This window comes from Monodon monoceros, unplaced genomic scaffold, assembly GCF_005190385.1.
Source record: "Monodon monoceros isolate NGI ecotype Baffin Bay Population unplaced genomic scaffold, NGI_Narwhal_1 Super_Scaffold_3, whole genome shotgun sequence".
Classification (NCBI taxonomy): domain Eukaryota; kingdom Metazoa; phylum Chordata; class Mammalia; order Artiodactyla; family Monodontidae; genus Monodon; species Monodon monoceros.
The window spans coordinates 78,937,308-78,959,429 of NW_021703780.1; the positions used below are offsets into that span (position 1 = coordinate 78,937,308).

Consider the following 22,122-nt stretch of genomic DNA (forward strand, 5'->3'; position numbering starts at 1 on the left):
CCAACTGATAGAGGTGGTTTTGAGCCCTTAGGAAGCCACCTAGCTCAGTAACTTCTAAAAATTGTTCTATAGCCCATAGGTCTTCCTGATACGGTATTTTTTTTTTAATATATATATTTTTTGATGTGGACCTTTTTTTTTTAATTAATTAATTTATTTTTATATTTATGTTTGGCTGTGTTGGGTCTTCGTTTCTGTGCGAGGGCTTTCTCTCGTTGCGGAGAGCGGGGGCCACTCTTCATCGCGGTGCACGGGCCTCTCACTATCGCAGCCTCTCTTTGTTGCGGAGCACAGGGTCCAGACGCGCAGGCTCAGTAGTTGTGGCGCATGGGCCCAGTTGCTCCGCGGCATGTGGGATCTTCCCAGACCAGGGTTTGAACCCGTGTCCCCTGCATTGGCAGGAGGATTCTTAACCACGACGCCACCAGGGAAGCCCCTTGATATGGTATTTAATACTTGAGAAAATACTGGTCTTTTCTTGAATTTTTATAAGGATTTTCGGTTTCCTAGATATTCATTATTGCACACAGAGTCTATTCCTAAAAGCCTATTAAATAGTTATTAAGGGGTTATTAATACTTATTCAAATTTGATATCCAGAAACTAAGCTTATTGCACTATTGAGTTACTGAGGCCTCAAATTCAGTGTTAATTTACTCTATGCTACCTATGCTGGTCCCATCTCTATTCCTCAGTAAGACCACATCCATTACCTATGCAGGGCCTTTGCACTTGCTATTTCCTCTGCCTGGGAACACAGTTTCTTAGTTCTTTAAACACTTGGCTCCACCTTACCACTTAGGTATCAACTCAAATGACTCCTAAGAACCTTCCCTGCCCACCCCATTAAAACAGCCCGCCACCAGTCACTCTTGGTTACCGTATCCCATTTTGTTCTGTACATTGCTTTTTATGTTTATTGTCAATCTTGCCCTTGGAGTTTCAGCTCCCGAGGACAAGGCCTTGTTCATCTTGTTCACATTTGTATCACCAGCTTCTAGAAACTATGCCAGATGCATAAATAAATATTAGCTGGATGAAAAAAAAAATCTGGCTTCCATGCAACTTTACACACTGGTGTACAGCTGTTAGATTCCTACCAGACATTGGGAGCAGGTGGCCTAGGCAGACTATGGTGTTTTTGGCTGCTCTAAAAGATGACTGCGGCCTTTAAAAAGCTTTAGAGTCACTTATCAAGAAGAAGGTTCTTCACCTGGAATTCACAGATGGGTTCGAGAGGCACATGAACCTTCTGAAATTTTACACACGTTTTTGGGGGATAAGGGCAATGATGTTCTTCGTGTTCCCAGTGGGATGGGCACAGTGGTTTAGGCCAACTTGCTGCTAGGCCAGTCCAACCCAATTTTGCAGCGCCAAGCACACACTGGCGCTCCCAGCATCTCTGTGCCTTTCCAGCTTGGGCGCCCTGCCTCAGGCTCCAAGCAAGTAGTCGATCAAGTCCTTTTATTTGCCTTTTTTTCATCGATCATGTATATAGAGAGATTTATTTACGTAAATTTATTTATTTAGTTTATTTATTTTTGGCTGCTTTGGTTCTTTGTTACTGTGAGCAGCTTTCTCTAGTTGCGGCGAGCGGGGGCTACTCTTCATTGTGGTGCGCGGGCTTCTCATTGCAGTGGCTTCTCTTGATACAGACGGAGCACGGGCTCTAGGCGTGTGGGCTTTAGTAGTTGTGGCACGTGGGCTCAGTAGTTGTGGCTCGTGGGCTCTAGACCACAGGCTCAGAAGTTGTGGCGCACGGGCTTAGTTGCCCCGCGGCATGTGGGATCTTCCCGGACCAGGGCTCAAACCCGTGTCCCCTGCATTGGCATGCAGATTCTTAACCACTGCGTCACCAGGGAAGCCCGAGAGAGATATTTAAAATGACTGAAGTTCATAAGAAGTTTGTATAAGGATGCTCAAACATAGAGCAGAAAATATACTTTGAAAACTTGGATCATTTCTTTGTTGCCCAAAACCCTCCATGGTTTTGCACCTCAGGCATAACTGAAGCACTTCAACACAGTTTGCTTCTACTGTCAACCTTGAGGATGTCTAAGATTTTAGGCTCTGGAGTCAGGTGGATTTCTGTGCAAATTCAGGTCCAACCACTTTGTGTCACCAAGCACAAGCTCCTCTCACTGTGCCTCAGTTTCAGCCTCGCAAAATGATACCCTTGCCTTGTAGGATTGTGATGAGAAACACGTGGTACGATATGCCAGTCACTGTCTTAGCTGCTTTATATATAGTAACTCAGATGTAATATAATATAATATAATCCTCATAAGAATCTATGAGGTAGGTCATTTAAAAATCTTTGCCGTGGGACTTCCCTGGTGGCGCAGTGGTTAAGAATCTGCCTGCCAATGCACGGGACATGGGTCCGAGCCCTGGTCTGGGAAGATCCCACATGTCACGGTGCAACTAAGCCCGTGCGCCACAACTACTGAAGCCCGAGCACCTAGAGCCCGTGCTCTGCAACAAGAGAAGCACTGCAATGAGAAGCCCGTGCACCGCAACGAAGAGTAGCCCCTGCTCGCAGCAACTAGAGAGAAAGCCCACGCAGCAACGAAGACCCAACGCAGCCAAAAATAAATTAATAAATAAAATTTAAAAAATCATTGCCATTGTACAGAATGGAAAATTGAGGCACAGAGGAGTTAAGTAACCTGACCAAGAATACAAAGCTATTAAATGTCCCTGCAAAATTCAAGCTACTTCTCCATACGTACACAATTCCACGGTGCCTGACGAGTGGTGGGCCTATCACATGGCCTTTGGAGTGGCTGGAATGACTAAATGGGAGGGCGAACATAGTACATGGGAGCCTAGCACAGAGCAAGCATCTAATGAATGTTATTGTTTCACTGAAGCAGTCACTCATGTTGGAATAACTGGCAGCAGAGCTACCCCAAAAGTAGCCCAATCCCTGAAGACACTATGAATATTTTACTTTTGTGCACCAGAATGGAGTACAGGTAAACCACGCTTGGACTGCAAACTGTTTGTGAAACATTTCTCCCTGTCCTCAGTGACAGTGACAAATGCAGCCCAGACTGTGATGTGCCGTCTTCAGGGTCAGCAGCAGAGGGGTCCTCACATCTGGTTTTGTGGCGTGATTTTGATTACGGTCCTGCGTGCTTGCTCTGGACAGATTCTCTAGTCATCCCAGCAATTATTTCGTTTATTCAATATCCTTTTAATAAGCCCTCTTCTGCCCTGTTTTCGTTAAATATGTGCTATTGCTTGCAGCTAAGACCTCTGAGATTTTCATGTCATTTGTTCATCACATACTTATAAAGCAACTCCTATGTGGCAGGCTCTGGGGATGCAGCAGAGAACCACACAAAAAATGGTCCTGCTTGCATGGAGCTTACGTGCATGCAATAATATTTCAAAGTGGTGCAGAGTCTGGGTTTCTCTATGATAAAATCCCTTTGCCAAATGTAGGAGTTGCAGACTTGCTACTGGCAAGAGTGAAGCAAATGGGTGAGCACGACTATCGTGATGTGGGAGCATTTTCCTCTAGGAGTTCAGTCTTGATAAGTGTCAGTGCAGGAATCGCACTCTTAGGAAGGTTACAGAGTCATCTGACAGGACCTGCGATCCATATCTGGGCAATAATGTTGGCATTATTTGAAGTGGCAGGCAGGATGCCTACGTTCTGATGTACTTGGGTGAGTAGCTGAGCCAACCAAGGAGAGGTTGGATGAGTGAGAAACAAAGGATTCTTGGTTAATCTGAAGACTTCATTTGAGAACCAAAAATCTTTTAACGAATAACTTCTTGGACCTTGAGCCACATATTTCCCCCGAAAAGTATGCATTTTTTTCCCAGCAAATTTCGTTGGGGGTTATATTATTGAGGAATGAACTGAGATGAATATGTGGAAATGTTACTGAATGGCATAGAAATCTGAAGACCTGCAGGAGAGTTAAAAATTCCAACCCTTGGGCTTCCCTGGTGGCGCAGTGGTTGAGAGTCCGCCTGCCGATGCAGGGGACACGGGTTCATGCCCCGGTCCGGGAGGATCCCACGTGCCGCGGAGCGGCTGGGCCCGTGGGCCACGACCGCTGGGCCTGCGCGTGCAGAGCCTGTGCTCCGCGACGGCAGAGGCCGCGGCGGTGAGAGGCCCGCGTAACGCAAAAAAAAAAAAAAAAAAGCACATGAATCAAATTTTAATATGCTGTATGATGGGTGGATGAGGCTGTCCATTGTACCGTTTCTTTCTCTGAATTCTCAGGCATGGTTTGGCGCTCCTCCTTTACTTCCTTCCTGTTAATAGTCATTCTGCTGGTTAAATATCCCCAGCTCCTTCAACCTTCCCTAGTTGACACAGTTTTAGTCCCATCACCATCCTGGTCTCCCCCACTGTCCTAACCAATGCTCTAAGAGGTTGATGGAGTATGTGTGAAGAATCTTAAGTAGCAAGTGAAAGGAACTCAATCATACTGGATTCAGTGAAAAAACACATATGTATATTGGTTGGGGAAACTGAAAGTTCTAGGGCGAGTCAAGTTCAGACAAGACTGGTCAGTGGCTCTGTATGCATGTGCTAGGGCTGCCATAACAAAGTACTCCATGCTGGGTGGCTTTAAACAACAGATGTAGAGATAGAGATAGAGATAGAGAGATATATGTATATAGATATATAAATATATTTAATTTATTTTATTGAAGTATAGTTGATTTACAAGATTGTGTTAATTTCTGCTGTACGGCAATGTAATTCAATTATACATATGCTTTCTCATATTCTCTTCCATTATGGTTTAATCACAATATTGAATATAGTTCCCTGTATAGTGCTATACAGTAGGACCTCGTTGTACATCCATTCTATATATAATAGTTTGCATCTGCTAGCCCCCAACTCCCAATCCATCCCTCCCCCTTGGCAGCCATAAGTCTGTTCTCTACGTCTGTGGGTCGGTCTCTGTTCCGTAGAGAGGTTTATTTGTGTCATTGTAGATTCCACATATAAGTGGTATCTTACAGTATGTGTCTTGCTCTGTCTGACTTACTTCACTTAGTGTGATAATCTCTAGGTCCATCCATGTTGATGAAAATGGCATGATTTCATTCTTTCTTAATGACTGATTCGTATTCCACTGTATACGTGTGCCACATCTTCTTCATCCATTCCTCTGCCTGTGAACACTGTCATTGCTCCCATGTCTTGGCTACTGTAAATACTGCTGCAGTGGACGTTGCGGTGTGTGGGGTTTTTCGAATACTGGATTTCTCTGAATATACCCCCAGGAGAGGGATTGCCGGATCATCTGGTAGCTTTCTTTTTATTTTGTAAGGAACCTCCATAACGTTCTTTAAAGTAGCTGTCACCAGTTTCCATAACCACGAGCAGCTCAGGAGGGTTCCCTTTTCTCCACACACACTCCAGATAACGGCCATTGTGACTGGTGCAAGGTGATACCTCCTTCGAGATTTGATTATGTCTCTCTCATAATTAGTGGTGTTGACCATCTTTTCATGTACTTTTTTCTTAAAGAATGTGAGTAAAAATTACCTCTTGAAATGGGCTTTTTGACGGTCTGCCATGTTCTGCGTTCTTTTTCCATTCCCAACCACAGGACATTTTTTAAAAAAATAAATTTATTTATTTATTTATTTATCTTTTTATTTTTGGCTGTGTTGGGTCTTTGTTGCTCCGCGCGGGCTTTCTCTAGTTGCGACAAGCGGGGGCTGCTCTTCGTTGCGTTGCGTGGGCTTCTCATTGCAGTGGCTTCTCTTGTTGGGGAGCACGGGCTCTAGGCACACGGGCTCAGTAGTTGTGGCTCGTGGGCTCTAGAGCACAGGCTCAGCAATTGTGGTGCACGGGATTAGTTGCTCCGCGGCATGTGGGATCTTCCCGGACCAGGGCTCGAACCCGTGTCCCCTGCATTGACAGGCAGATTCTTAACTGCTGTGCCACAAGGGAAGTCCCACAGGACATTTCTTGAGGGCATTAACAGCCCCCCAGGCCTTGAGAATAGGAAGTGCCCATGAGCACCAATTGTAAAGTTGTTGTTATGGGCAGTGTCCACAAGGCAGCAGCATTTCTTCATGCCCAAGTCGGGTTACTCGGGCAAGTAGAGGCTTAGCCAAAGTTGTCTTCCTGGGTTGTGAATGTGGAATGTGCCAGAGCAAACACCCAAGGGCTTGTGTCTCACTACTTCTTCCCCATTAAACTTCACCCCCCAGACAAATCTGAAGCCCTGACTAACCACCCTGCCAAAGGTGCTGTTGTTTGTAGGTGGGTTGAATCGAAGGAAGGAGACTGAAGATTGGAACCCCAGCGCCAGGAGACATGGAGGCTAGGGGGCTTTTGGAAGCTCCTGCGGGCCGTAGGGTCCACCTTCGTTTGGGTACTCTAGGCTTGGTTAAGCTGTAGGAGGGCCCGCCTGGATCTGCAGATTGTGGTCTTTGACCCTACGGGTTAAAGTGGGGGCTCGTTGGCGGGCACATCCTCCCCAGCCCTCTCAGCCAAACCACAGTCCAGCCACGGGACCCAAGCCTGCTCAGGCTCCAGGGATGGGTTACCAGCCCAAGTCAAGGAGACCGGAGGGGAATATAGTCGGCATTGCTCTGCTCTGCTTTGCTTCACTTTTTGTAATTTCATTTTTATGGTATGTTGGAATATAGTTGACGTACAGTGTTGTGTTTGTTTTCGGTGTACAGCCATCACATTCAGTTATACATATGCATACAGTATATCTATTGTTTTCAGATTCTTTTGCCACAGAGGTTATCGCAGAAGGTCGAGTAGAGCTCCCGGTGCCGAGCATCAGGTCCTTGTGGATTATCTATTACACATATATGTATTTGTGTGTATGTGTTTGTCCCGACCTCCTAATTTATCCCTCCCCCTTCCCCTTTCCTTTAAGCAACCGCACATTTGTGTTTTAAGTCTGTGAGTCTCTTTCTGCTTTGTCAATTAGTTCATTTGTATCTATTTTTCGACTCCACCTAGAAGTGATATGATACGCTATTGGTCTTCCTCTGTCTGAAGTGCTTCACTCAGTGTATGATCCTCCCAGGTCCATCCACGTTGCTGCCAATGGCGTTATTTCATTCTTTTTTATGGCAGAGTAATAGTCCATTGTACACATGTACCGTGTCTTTTTTTATCCATTCATCCGTTGGTGGACATTTTGCTGGGTTCTGTGTCCTGGCTATTGTAAATAGTGCTTCAGTGAACGTTGGGGTGCGTGTGTCTCTTCGAATTACGGTTTTCTCTGGATATACACCCAGGAGTGGGAATGCCAGATATAGGGTAGCTCTCTTTTTAGTTGTTTTCAGGAACTTCAAGACTGTCCTTTATACTGACTGTTACCAATGTACATTCCCACCAATAGTGTAGGAGGGTTCCCGTTTCTCCACGCTCACCTCCAGCTTTATTGTCTGTAGACTTTTGACGGTGGCCATTCTGACTGATGCGAGGCATTACCTTGCTGCAGTTTTGCTTTGCATTTCTCTAATAATTAGGGATGTTGAGCATCTTGTGTTGTTACTTTTTCTTTTCTTAAACAGTGTCAGTAAAATTTACCTCTTGAAATTTCCTTCTTGAGTGTCGGCTGTGTCTTGAATTCTTTTTGCATTACCTACCCCAGGACATTGCTTGAGGGCAGGTGTCATTAACAGTCCCCCAGGCCTTGGGAATAGAATGTGCTTTTGAGCAGCGGTTGTAAATTTGTTGTTACGGGAAATGTCCACAAGGCGGCAGCATTTCTCCAAGCCTAAGTCGGGTTACTCGGCAAGCGGAGCCTTAGGGAAAGTCGTTTTCCCGGGCTGTGAATTAGAGTGAAAGGTGCCAGAGCAAACACCCAAGGGCTTGTGTCTCACTACTTCTTCCCCCTTAAGCTTCTACCCCCGCAGACAAATGCGAAGCCCTGCCAAACCGCCCCGCCGAGGGTGCTGTGGTTCAAAGGAGGGGCGACTCGCAGGAAGGAGGCTAGTTGCTGGAAACCCAGCGCCGGGGACGTAGAGTAGGGGGCTTTCGGGAGCTTCTCCAGGCCGTAGCGTCCACCATCGTTTGGGTGCACTAGGCTTGTTTAAACTGTAGGAGGGCCCGCCTGGATCTGCAGATTGTGGTCCCATGCAGAGCCAAACAGACCCTACAGGTTAAAGGGGGGGCTCGTTGGCGGGCACATCCTCCCCAGCCCTCTCGGCCAAACCACAGTCCAGCCACGGGACCCAAGCCTCCTCAGGCTCCAGGGAGGGGATAACAGCCCAAGTCAAGGAGGCCGGAGGGGAATATAGTAGGCATTGCTCTCCTTTGCTTCGTTTTTCGTAAGTTCATTCCTATGGTATGTTGGAGAATAGTTGATATACAGTGTTGTGTTTGTTTTCGGTGTACAGCCCTCGGATTCAGTTATACATATGCATACAATATATCTATTATATTTCAGATTCTTTTGCCACAGAGGTTATTGCATTAGGTCAAGTAGAGTCCCCTGTGCTGTGCCTCAGGTCCTTTTGGATTATCTATTATACATATATCTATTTCTGTGTATCCATTATCCCGACTTCCTAATTTGTCCCTCCCCATTCCCCCTTCTTTTATGTAACCCCACGTTCGTGTTTTAAGTCTGTGAGTCTCTTTCTGCTTTGTCAGTTAATTCATTTGTATTTACTTTTCGATTCCATCTAGAAGTGATAATCATACACTTTTGGTCTTCCTCTGTCTGAAGCCCTTCACTCAGTGTATGATCAACACAGGTCCATCCGTGTTGTTGCCAGTGGCATTGTTTCATTCTTTTTTATGGCTGAGTAATGGTCCATTGTATTTATGTACCATGTCTCCTTTATTCATTCCTCTGTTGATGGTCATTTGAGTCAAACAACAGATATTTATTGTCACAGTTTTTGCGGTAGAAGTCCACGATCAAGGTGTAGGCAGGGTTGGTTCCTTCTGAGGCTGCCTCTCTCCTAGTTACTGGTGGTAGCTGGTAGCCTTTGGCATTGTTTGGAAGAAACTTCTTAAAATGTTAAGTACCAGAAAACAGATTGGACGCTGCTGTTCAGTATTGTACAAAATGAGACATTAATTCTTCTGTATCAAAGTTCTTCGCTGATTAGCTGCTCTCCCCGGAAAATTCAGGGTCTACCCAGACTCCTCTTCAGCGATAAGGAGTAGTTCAAGAAGTTGTACTTAAATTATGGAGCACAGAGCACCCATGTCTCTGCACTTTAGCATTTATATCCACATTTCCATTTTGAACCAAACTTTCTAGAAAGTCTCTCACTCATATGACAAGGCTCTCATAAGAAAAGACACTGTGCCTTGAGCACTTATTAATATTCATGATTATTCCTAAATGAAAACTAAAATGAAATGATGTTGTCAGGCTTAGGAAAATGCATTATGAAAAGTCACCAAATATGGCTATGCAGAGCATGCCACTGAAAGCTTTAAAGATATAGTCAGTACATTTCAGTTTACCTAGAATCCCACTTTCGTAAGTCCAGAATGTAAGTTGAATTGCACGTGGTTTTCTATGTTAAATGAAACACAGTTGATAGACGGAGCATAAAGCTTATGTGCAAACCTGGCTTTTGAATCATAACAGACCTGGTTCTACTCCCAGCACCAGCCTTTTACTTTCTGAGCAAGTAACTGGGCAAGTATTCCAAGCATCCCTTTCCTCACCTGCAAAATGCAAGTAACTATACCCGGCTCTTAGGGCCATTCTGAGGATTAAATACGTTGACTTACAAGATCACAGGGTACAGCATCCGCTGAAGCAAAGCACTCAGGAAAACGGCAGCCATCGTGAAGGTAAAAACAAAAAAAGCCACGTTTTCCTTTGGTAATTAGAAAACCATAAGTGCACTTGATCCTTTGGCTTGAACGTGATGTTTATATAAGTGGAATCTTTGAAAAGGCATACCTGGATAATTTTCTTTCCATCTTGAAATAGGTACCCTACCAAATTGCAAAGGGAGTGTTTCATTGTGTATTTTGTCTGTCGTATAAGAATAAGGTACACCTCCAGGTAATGGTTTTGAAAAGCCATCTATGCTTACATAGAGTACAGAGTTCTTTAAGGAAAAAAAAAAACAAAAAACTGGAGCAAATATTCTGGGTCTTCCATCAAAGCTGAGAAAAGTGTTGAGGTGCTATATAAGCATAAAACACTAGGAATGATGAACACTGTTAGCAGCCGGGAGGGGGAAACATGGAAGGAGCTGGTAGATGGTGGTATCCTTTACAAGTGACAGTCCTTGTGCCTGTAATACGTTGCTCTAATATAAATTCAGAGGATGCCTTCGAGCTTAGTAAATCAAAAATAGATTTGAACCTTATTGATTGAATTTTAAAAAATCAAATCATTCTTCTCCTGAAACATATTTGTAGTTACAGGATATTGCCTGAAATTTGAGATTATTAAGGAAAAAAGAACAGCCAAAAACAGAGGGTTAGAATTTAGAAGGTGTCGGATTTTGTGTTTACTTAAATTCACCATTTCCAAGTCTACCATGACAATATACCTAACCAATAAAATAAATGCTTTTGCTGAGGACAGGAATCAAAGGACACCATATACTTTCTTTTCTCTTTTTTAAATTGAATTATAATTGACACACAATATTATATTAGTTTCAGGTGTACAACATAGTGATTTTATATTTTTATACCTTACGAAATGATCACTATGTCTAGTTACCATCTGTCACGATACAGAGTTATCACTACACAGTATTATTAACTTTGTCCCCTATGTTGTCCATCACATCCCCATGATTAATTTATTTTATAGCTGGACGTTTGTACCTCTTAATCTCCTCCAACTATTTCACCTGTCCCCTCACCCGTATTATCCTTTCTTCTTAAGGGACCCCTCATAATTTGTAGGATCTGATGAGGACTTCATTTTTGGTTGCTTTAATTGGGGAAGGAGTGAAAGGTGGTAAAGCGAAGTGAGGGCGAGGATGCTGAGAAATCTACCCCCCATCCACAGAGCATGAAAAGGAAGAGGTGTCTGAGATCTTTTTGTACCAGATAATTGAGCTTATTATCCTGATGATAAATGACCTTCTTAGATCTGTTTCTAGCCCTATAATTTTGTAATTCCAAGAATAATGTCTCCCTCTAACTATCAAGGTAAGGACCACACTTAGGCAAAAGTGAGATTATGGTGGGAGTCATCCAGATAATTGCTGTGATCCTCTGCTTTCCCTTTAGCGCTGGAAGTCTGGGATGTTTAATCAAAAGATAGGCCCTCTTGACTGAGTGAACGGACGGCTAACTGGGTTCACTGAGACGTGCAAACACGCTAGGTACCACAGTGAATGGCAGCTGGTGCTATCTCCGCCCTGTGGAATTTTGGAAGTACTGACGTAGCTGGACTGAACACAGTAAATTGTCTTACAGGTTTGGGCAATCTTACTGATAATGACAAGTAACAAGAAGGCTCTGAACAAAGGAGGTATTCCAGAAACCACTGGAATAAATTGCCTTTGACAAAAGGAGAATCACAGTGGACCCCCAGCAAAACTGTGAAGATACAGAAACGTTGTTTCAGCAACAGCTCACAACACTTGGTGGAGAGTAGCTCTCAGCCTTTGAGCTCCTACCCTTCCTTGCCAGCATCTTCTCGCCCCTTGGCTCATATTGAATCCCCACTGATGCCTTTTGCCCTACAGAGAGCCAACGCAATGGATCCCTTTATTTCTTTGATGTACCCATCCTCTGTCCTATGATTGCCCAGGGAATGGGAATGAGTGAGATCAATGGGTGACATGGATGGTATATGAAACCCTCAGGTTATGGACTTATCCCCTGAAGAGTCATGCTAGTTAAAGCTGGCATTTTAGGCAGAAAGAGGGGTCAAAGGTTCACAATGCATTTACTGAGCATCTACTATGTGCTGGAATTTTAGACGCAGCTGTGGCTCATTCCCTTTAACTTTAGTCAACTACAGGCCCCCAAGGAAGATATTGTTGACTATCTCACACTGTTGGGCAGCTGCTCTTCCATTCTGCTTCTGGGAAAGAAAGTGGTAAGATGAGTGGACTAAAGAGAATTGATTTTTTTTTTTTTTTTGGTTGGCTTCTAGGCTGTAAGAGATGGGTGACTTCAAAGATGGTGACCCCTTGTTTGGAATTTTCTGACTGAGACAGCTCTTGAGACTTGGAAAACTTGCTTTTCCCAACCTTTGTTGAATTTCAGGAAGCAGCCTACTCTCTCAAAGTAGGCTCACCTCAAAGTAATTGAGGTGTCTCTCAATTACTTTGAATTATTAAGGTTATGAAGTGTCTTATCCTGTTAATTAAGTTTAAAAATGCAAATTGTTAAAAAAAATAGTAAATATTTTTTGGGACTTCCCTGGTGGTCCAGTGGTTAAGACTCCACGCCTCCACAGCAGGGGGCCTGGGTTCGATCGCTGGTCAGGGAACTAAGATTCTGCATGCCGTGTGGTGCAGCCAAAGAAAAAAAATTAATAAATATTTTTAAAATGCCAGCAAATAACATAGAAGGAAAGCCTTCAGGAGAGCATAATGAGGGGACTTCCCTGGTTGTGCAGTGGTGAAGAATCCGCCTGCCAATGCAGGGGACACAGGTTTGATCTCTCTTCCGGGAAGATCCCACATGCCGTGGAGCAACTAAGCCTGTGTGCCACAACTACTGAGCCTGTGCTCTAGAGCCCGCGAGCCACAACTACTGAGCCCACATGCCGCAACTACAGAAAGCCCGCACGCAGCAACGAAGACCCAATGCAGCCAAAAACAAACAAACAAATAAATAAATTTATAGAAAACAAAAAAGAGCATAATGAGGATGCAAAATTAAGGTGAAGAATGATAGAGTAAGACGTATCTATAACTGTTTAAAGACGTACAAAGCCTACTCTGTGTAGTCAAATCAGATTCATTTGTAAGGAAGAAAGAGGCCTTCCACTGCCTGTTGTCTAGCTTTTATGGCCCCATCTGGAGGCCCGGGTTCAGAAGACCCAGCAATTCTGGGTGAGCTCAGGCCCACCCTGGCTAGCCACATCCCACTGGAGCGTGCACTGTGTTTCTGTCTCGTTCTGCTTTGGAGACTTTCCTGAGGCCCTCATGGCCCCCATGGAAGGTACAGCCCAAAAGTGTCGGGGAAGCTAATGCCCTGGGGTCCATCTTCAACCAGTGGGGAAGAGGAGCTTGCCTATGAGTCTGCCATCCTCCATTTCTTTAGGTGAATAGTCCTGGGCAGCGTCTCGTGTGCTTTTCAAAATGTCCTGGTGGTACTGAGGCCCTGTTGCCCCCAACCAGTGCAGTCTGAGCAAAGGTACATTGACACTGGCTTTCTCAGCCCCACCGCCTTGCTCACTTGCGCTTCCTGGGACTCTGCCGATAGATGAATTGCACCGAAGTCCTTGTCTCAGAGGTTCCCAACGACAGCCACCCAGGGAGTGGCAGTCTCCGATAATATTCTGTAAAGTGCTGGGACTACAGGTGTCTCTCAGTTACTTTGACTTATTAAGGCTAAGAAATGTCTCCTCCTGCGAATTAATGTAAATTGTTAAAAATTTAATAAACATTTTAAAAATGTCAGCAAGTATTAGGAGGAACGCTTTTTTTTTTTTGCTGTGCGCGAGCCTCTCACTGTTGTGGCCTCTCCCGTTGCAGAGCACAGGCTCCGGACGCGCAGGCTCAGCGGCCATGGCTCACGGGCCCAGCCGCTCTGCGGCATGTGGGATCTTCTTGGACCGGGGCACGAACCCGTGTTCCCTGCATCGGTAGGCAGACTCTCAACCACTGCGCCACCAGGGAAGCCCAGGAGGAATGCTTTTAAGAATGCACATGAGAATGCAAAATTAAGTTGAAGGATGATACGGTAAGATGTTTATACAATGGTTTAAGGACACACAAAGCGATATCTTACGTAATTGATGGGCCACATATGCTTATGGCTGAAGGATGTGTTCCAGATTCACAGTAGTGGCCTCCTCTGGGGAGGTAAACAGAAACATGGGGCTTGTAAGGGCTGTAGAGAGGATTTCAATTTAATCTGTAATTTTGTCAGGCATTTTAAAGAAAAGATTTGAAGAAAAGTGGAAACAATGTTAACATTTGTGCATTTTGGTTGGAAAGTATGCAGACATTTATTCTATTTTCCGGTGTTATGTATTTAAAAATTTTCCCAAATTAAAAAGTTAAAGCAGTTTTAAATGTTTTCTAATAAGTCAGTGAATTCAAAACTTTTAAAAAGAATTAAGGTGACCTGCATAAAGTCAGCTCGAAGCAACAACCAATATTGCCAATTTGATGTATTTTCCTCCAGATTTTTTCGTAACTTACAGTTTGTTGACTTGAAATGCAACTATTAGTCTTGTTTTCTTTAGAAGCCCAGAACTTCTATTGTTGACTGTGGTAACCAGGGAGGAAGCACTGGTAACAGAGAAATTTTTAAAATATATTAATTTCTTCTCCAGAAAATGTGAGATTAGCACTATGAGAGTAAAGGTGGAGTGTGACTGATTTCATGGTCACATAGGAAAGAACGTTTGTTCTTGCCCCAGATGGCTGACCACCCAATCCAGAGTTTTTATTGGGAATAAACCAAGTTCAACCACATTTCTACCCCTCCTCTACCATCCATCTGTAAAAACTGTAGCATACAAGCTTCATTCTATCTTCCATAAGTACTTCTGGCTGCTGAGCTGTCTTTTTTTTTTCTTCTTATGATTACAAATAACCTTCATTAAATGTGCAAACTGAACTTACAGTCTGGAATCGCGTGCATGGCTGCCGCTTGGAATTATTCAGTATTATTTTTTATGAATATATGTGTTGGGGGACAAGAGAACGTTTTGATAAATTCTCCTGAAATGTGCCAGATCATTGCATATTTAGAGAATCTACTTGCACAAAGCAGTGGCGTGAACACATGGCTCACAAGTTCTGAAGCCTGATCCTGTTAGATAGATGAATGCTGGTAATTTATCATGTGCCTCCAGGAGTAGGGAGATGAATTGTAAAACCCTGTAATGGTTTCTGGCATCCAGGCAACAAACCTTTCTGGCCTTTCTCTGTCTGCCTTTGGATTCATCAGTATCTCTGTGCAGTAGGATTCAAGGATGAAGTCCACGTGAAACTTTTGCTCTAAGTTTCTTTTTTTTTAAATTAATTAATTAATTAATTAATTTATTTTTGGCTGTGTTGGGTCTTCGTTTCTGTGCGAGGGCTTTATCTAGTTGCGGCAAGCGGGGGCCACTCTTCATCGCGTTGCGCGGGCCTTTCACTGTCGCGGCCTCTCTTGTTGCGGAGCACAGGCTCCAGACGCGCAGGCTCAGTAATTGTGGCTCACGGGCCTAGTTGCTCCGCGGCATGTGGGATCTTCCCAGACCAGGGCTCGAGCCCGTGTCCCCTGCATTGGCAGGCGGACTCTCAACCACTGCGCCACCAGGGAAGCCCTGCTCTAAGTTTTAAGGAACAGACTGACTGGGAGCAAACCTAAACAGAAAACATTACAGGCAGAAAACCACAATGTCTTTTCCTCTGAGGTTTTTTTTTGGTTTTTAAAAGAGCTTGCAGCTTCGCATACTGCAAACCTGTCTTTTTGTTTCCCTTCTCCCCTCACCGCCACCCCATGGGAACCAGGAATAATAATTTCTAACGACCCAGGAGAAGGGGGTGGGAAAGTATGCTGCAAAGCCATGGAAGTGATTTGAAAACTCTTGACTCCCTTCAAACTCGCCAGAAACTGTAAATAGGAACGCCTGGCAAGAGGGGAACAAGGGACAGACCTTTCACTTCTTCAGAATGCTCTTGAACAGGAGGGAGGGAGAGAGCAGGAATGTTTCAGATATTTTGCACGAAACCCGCTTCATTCATTTTACAGCAGAGCTGCTTGGCTTTATGGGGGAGCAGTTATCTGGGCAGGACTCAGAGCTGAAGAATTTTGCTGCAGTGGCTGCTGCTGATGGGATGGGATTTAAAAAAATTCCTCCTTGGGGAGAAAAAGTCGACAGAATATTTGTTTTTTTGGAGTATGTGTCTATTATATGTCTGTTATGGACTGCATTATGTCCTCCCCAAATTCATATGTTGAAATCCTGACCCCCTCCACCCCCCCCAACCATGTGACAATATTTGGAGATAGGGCGTTTAGGGAGGTAACTGGTATTGAATGAGGTCATAAGGGTGGGTCCCTAATCTTACGGGACTGGCGTCCTTATAAGAAGAGGAAGAGACACCAGAGATCCCACTTTCTCTCCACACGTACAGAGAAAAAGCTACGTGAAGACCCAGACACAAAGCGGCCGTCTGCAAGCCAGGAAGAGATCTCCCACCAGAAACCAACCCTACCAGCACCTTGATCTTGGACTTCCAACCGCAGCACTGTGAGAGAATACATTTCTGTTGTTTGGGCCACTTAGGCTATGGTGTTTTGTTCTGGCAGCCCAAGGTGACTCACGCAGCGTCAGTTAACACCGGGAGGTGGACTTCATCTCACGTGGGTGTGTTAAATGGCTCTGGATACATATTAAGGTCTGAGAGGTGGCGGCGTGATTAAGGGAATTGGCTGCTGGACTCAGGCAAGCCTTATTTGAATCTGTTAACTGCTTCCTGGGTGCGTGCCCTTCAGCAAATTACCATCTCTCTGTGTGTTTCCTCATCTGTAGAAGAGGAATAATAATAGTTTATACCTGCAGGACTGTTGTGAGGTTAAACGCTTTAATGTGCGTAGAGCGTGTCACAGTGGCTGGGGAACAGCTCTACAAAATGCCGGCTCTGTCGAGGTGGCTCAGAGCCTTGTGTGTTGACAGTTTTTTCACTTTACAAAGAACGTCCATAACCATGATTATGTTTGATTTTTATAGCCATCTTATGAGATTAGTTGGAAAGGCAATGCTACACCCGCTTGAGGGAAGAGGAAGCCCAAATTCAGAGAAGCCAAGAAACTTTCCCGAGCTCGAATTTCTAACAAATCTAATAAATCGAGCAGAGCCAGGCTTCAGATGAAAGTCCCCTGACTCCAAGTTCCGAGCTTTTTGAACTAAATTTGCTACCTCTCTGAATTCCTCCCTTCCCCGCTTGTTTCCTCTTTTCTGGTCTTCTTTTCACCAAACATGTATCGAGTTTCTATTATGCTCCTGGCATTTCCCCTCTTTCCCTGGACCTGCGTTTCTTTTCTCTTTATTCATTTTGACCTGGATGCTAAGTGTGTGCTGCGTGTGCGTGCAGGCACGCGCACGCCTGCCTGGGGACACGCCTGCGTGCCCACGCTGGTGCTTCCCGTGCTGTCATCTCCGTGGGGATGACCCTCTGCCTTGAGTCTCTCCTCCTAACCCGCCAGTTTTTTAGCTCTAGGAAGTCAACACTCAGCTTTCAAGGACATTATAAATAGAGCCTTAACAGTACTCTCTTTTCTTATCTGAAAACTGACACCAAACACAGGCTACCAGGACAAAAAGAAGGAGAACAGGGTAGTGGTCGAGCAGATAATCAATATCTTTAAATGATATGAGAGCAGAAAAAAAAAAAAAAAATGATATGAGAGCAGAGATTTCCAAAAGGGAGGTGAAAAGAGACCTGAAAATGACAGCCTGAGAAAGCTTGCTGGGCTCTTCTAAGGGAGTGAGGGGTAGGCTGTTGTTTGAAAAAGCAGATTTCATATTACAGTTTTCATAGTTGGGGAGATGTCAAAAATATCTCTTATCCTCATAGCACAAACTATAGAAATAGAAACAGAATCTCCCTGACCCCTGCAGCTGTGTAGGAGGTGGGATCTGAATTGTGAGGTGAGATCGGTACCCTGCATTTTTGGGCCATTTGGGATGCGAATTTTCAAAGCTGGGAAATGTTATTCTGCAGGCTTCAGAAGAGAAGCAGGACCTGAAAGCTAGGAGTCAGTGCCTGAAAGGTTCCCATGGAGTTTGAACAGACCATCAAATCCAAATCCCCGATTTTACAGATGAGACAACTGGGTCACAGCAAGAAGTCTCTGGCTGGAGGGCTAGTGGTTACAGTGTCTCATCCAGCACTTGCTTCTCCCTGCAGGTTGGGGAATATCGGTGAAAGGCCAGGGAACTTGCAAGCAGCCATCCTCTCATTCCAAGATAGAGAATTAAAATGTGCCTGGAGGAGGTTGGGACCCAACCCAGAGCACTGGCTCCCTGGGCCTGAAGGAAGCCATGCAGTGGAGGACTGCAGCTTTTTCTTATTGTTCTAGATGGGTTCTAAGCGTCCACAGCTTTTCAGGTAGGTCTTTCCAAAGACCTGAAATGGTGGACTGGACAGTAAAGCTGTGGAGGATCGTGAAGTAGTTGTTGGCTTTCTGTGCATAAATAATGCCCCTCTAAGGAATAGCGTATTTTATCCTGTATAATAAGCCACCCCCAAAGTGTTGGTGACCCTCGCCCTCACCCTTACCTTGACTCTGATACACACCCTGACGTTTTCCTGTCCTTTAGCTTGAAACTGAACTGAATCCTTTCCTTGATCCTTCCCCTAAACCTGCCTCTGATCTTCACCATGTCCATGAGCCTGATACCCTGACCCAGACTCTCACCCTGATCCTGACCTTGACACTAACTGATTCTCATCTTCACCCATCACGTTGAACTTGTCAAAGTCACCATGTTCCTGATGCTGACCGTGACTTGCACACTAACCCTGATTGTTCACCCTCTTCAAGACCCTGACGTTCAGGCTCACCCTCACCTTCATGTTGATAGTACCCTGACCCTGACTCTAAAATGGGCTCTGAATCTGACCCTCAATTTGTTCCTGACTATTATCTAATCCTCTCCATTGACCTTCAAACTAAATCTGACCATGATGACACCTTGAAACTGATTCTACTACTAACCCTACTCCTGAACTTGACTTTCAACCTGACCCTGATTTTCACCCTGATTATCCTCAACATGACCAACACCCCGACACTGATCTTGAACCTTACCTGACCTTGACCATCACCCTGACATTGACCTTCAACGTCATCCTTACCCTAAACCTGACCACGAATTTGAACTTCATCATCAACCTGGCCCTGACCACAGATATGAAACCAACTGTGACCCTCACCATGACCCTGAACTTGATGCTGACTGAACAACCCTGATCTATATATTCACCCTGACTACTCTTTACTCTGAAAACCCCACACTGAATCTCTCCCTAACTCTGACCCTAAATGTAACAATGACATTGTCACTGCCCCTCAACCTTGCACATAACTCGATCCTGACCATAACCCTCACACTTACACTCTGAATCTGACCTTTACCTTGTTCCTTACACTCACATTCCTGGTAGCCGACCCTCACCCTTATCTTTTTCTGAACTTGTACTGAACTCTACTCTTACCCCGATCCTAATCACGAGCCTCACAATGACCTTGTCCCAAAATGTGACCTGACACTGGCCTTCAACCTGACCCTCATCCTCCATGACCATCTCCCAAATTGATCCTGAGGTCACTCTAATGCTGGCTCTGACCTTCCCACCCTCAAGCCTTACTTGAACTTGATTCTCAACTTGCCCCTACCTGTAACTGAACCTGATTGCCATCCTACCTTGAAAACCTTCACCCTGATCCTGAAGCAGACCCTGACTCAGACACTACTCTCACACTGACCCAGAAACTGAGTTTGACCCTGAACCTTACCTGATCCTAACCTTTACCCTGACTTTCACCATGTCCCTCAGGCTGACACTGACCATGACCATCAGCAAACTCTTACTCTGACCATCCACCTCTCTCTGAATGTGACTTGACCTTCACCCTTATTACTCTGACTCTCATGCTGACTCTGACCCTGACCTTCGTTCTGAATCTGACCCTGACCCTGAACTTCATCCTTATTCTCACCATGTCTGGAACCTTGACCCCTACCCACATAAGTGCACAGAGCCTCGCCTTCATCAACCTGATCCTCACTCTGGTCCTAAAGCTCATATGTACCCTCTTCATGACCCTTATCCTCAAAGTGACTCTGACCTTGACATCACCCTGACACTGTATCTGACTTCCTTGCTCCTCAAATATTACCCTGTCTTTGATGATCAACCTGACCTTACCCTGTTCATCATTCCAAACCTGACAAACACCCTGACCTTGACCCTTCTATTACTCTCACCCTGAACCCTACCCTCACTTTTTTGTTACCTTGATCCTCAACATGACCCTAATCCTGATCATACCTTGATTCTTTTTTTGTTTGTTTGTTTTGTTTTTTTGCGGTACGCGGGCCTCTCACTGCTGTGGCCTCTCCCGTTGCGGAGCACAGGCTCCGGACGCACAGGCTCAGCGGCCATGGCTCATGGGCCCAGCCGCTCCGCGGCATGCGGGATCTTCCCGGACCGGGGCACGAACCCGTGTCCCCTGCATCGGCAGGCGGACTCTCAACCACTGCGCCACCAGGGAAGCCCATACCTTGATTCTTACCTCACACTGACAGTGAACCTAATTGGAATCCTCAACCTGACCCATATCCTCGTCCTGTCCCTCGCCTGAACAATGACTATTACTCTGAGCCTCATCTTCACTTTCACCCTGACCCTGATCCTAACCCTCACCCTGACCCTGATCCTAAGCCTCACCCTGACCCTGATCCTATGCCTCACCTTGACCCTGATCCTAAGCCTCACCCTGACCCTGAAGTTCATTCATATGTTTACCTTAACTCTTATCACCACCCTTAGCCTGGCCCTGACAGTGACTTTGATCCTCAACCTTACCCTCACCCTGACTCTGAAATGTACACCCACCGTCACTCTGAACTTGTGCCAGACCTTCTCTTCTCTCTAACCTTGACACTAACTCCCTCACTGACCCTGACCCCCGACTTGACCCTGACGTACACTCTGACCCAGATCCTGACACTGATCCTGACCCTCACCAGGATCCTAAAGATCAGTGTCATCATGACTTTGACCCTCAACTTCACCCTGTCTGACCCTCAATGTGACTCTGACTCTCATAATGCTTTTCAGAATTGTTCTGACCCTAACAATGACCTACCATCACAAAGCTGGGTTTGAACATGAAATGTTGTACACTTACACAGTAGTTTCATCTAGATTTCTTATAACTAGCAATAAGAACACACTTTTGAGAACAATGTATAATTCTGAACTTGCTTACACTTGTACTCTGTGTTTTCAAATGTGCTGCTTTGATTTATGTCAATATGGTCTACTTTTGAGAACGGGTGTTTCCCGTTGATTTGCCTCAGTCAAAGCATGGGTTAATTCTAGCAGTCAGTAAGAATTTTCTTTAGAGACTAGCATCTGATTTCTTCTTTACTGCTAGTCTGTCCGCACAGATACGATTTTCGGTGATATTTGCTTTAACTCACAATAAGAAGTTACTGTGGAGAACAGTGTATAAACATGAACTCATTTTCACGTATATGGCTTAGATTCCTCTTATCTTGCTCTAACTAAGAGGAAGAAAATGCAATGGAGATAAGTGTGAGTTTCTGAGGTATTTTTTCTTATATAAATCTTATTTACATCTCAGTGTAGGCAAACAGAAAGTAGAACTGGAAAAAATTTGTATTAATGGAAAGAAGCTCAGTCTCAGACATTTCTCACAAAAGAAACTCCTTAGTGCTCCTTAGAGTAAACCAAGATGAACACAAACGTGGATGCTCATCTCAAAGGCACATCCTTACAGCTGATGAGGAAGAGTCTAGGTAGTACAATAGTAATGAAAAGAATCCGTATTAGTATAAACAAACTCAGTCTCAGACATTCTTTTCAAAAATAACTCTGTATTGCTTTTCAGAGTAAAGCAAGATAAACGTAAGTACAGCACAACAGTTTATTTATTTACTTATTTTTAAATTTATTTTTAATTTATTTTTGGCCGTGTTGGGTCTTCCTTGTTGCACGCGGACTTTCTCTAGTTGTGGCAAGCGGGGGCTGCTCTTCATTGCAGTGCATGGGCTTCTCATTGCGGTGGCTTCTCTTGTTGCGGAGCACGGGTTCTAGGCGTGTGGGCTCAGTAGGTGTGGCTCGCGGGCTCTAGAGCGCAGGCTCAGTTGTTGTGGCGCATGGGCTGAGTTGCTCTGCGGCATGTGGGATCTTCCCGGACCAGGGCTTGAACCCATGTCCCCTGCATTGGCAGGTGGATTCTTAACCACTGCGCCACCAGGGAGGCCCAAGTATAGCACAACACTTTAA

At 44.9% G+C, this 22,122-nt stretch overlaps 1 long non-coding RNA gene across 1 annotated transcript in view; it reads left to right on the top strand.

Moving 5' to 3' along the window:
- LOC114907432 overlaps positions 1-16,335 on the top strand; it is a 137,529-nt gene extending 121,194 nt beyond the window's left edge. Inside the window, exon 5 of the long non-coding RNA XR_003796723.1 lies at positions 16,213-16,335. This is a non-coding gene — a long non-coding RNA (uncharacterized LOC114907432). The remainder of the gene's footprint in view (positions 1-16,212) is intronic.
- The last annotated feature ends 5,787 nt before the right edge of the window (positions 16,336-22,122 follow it).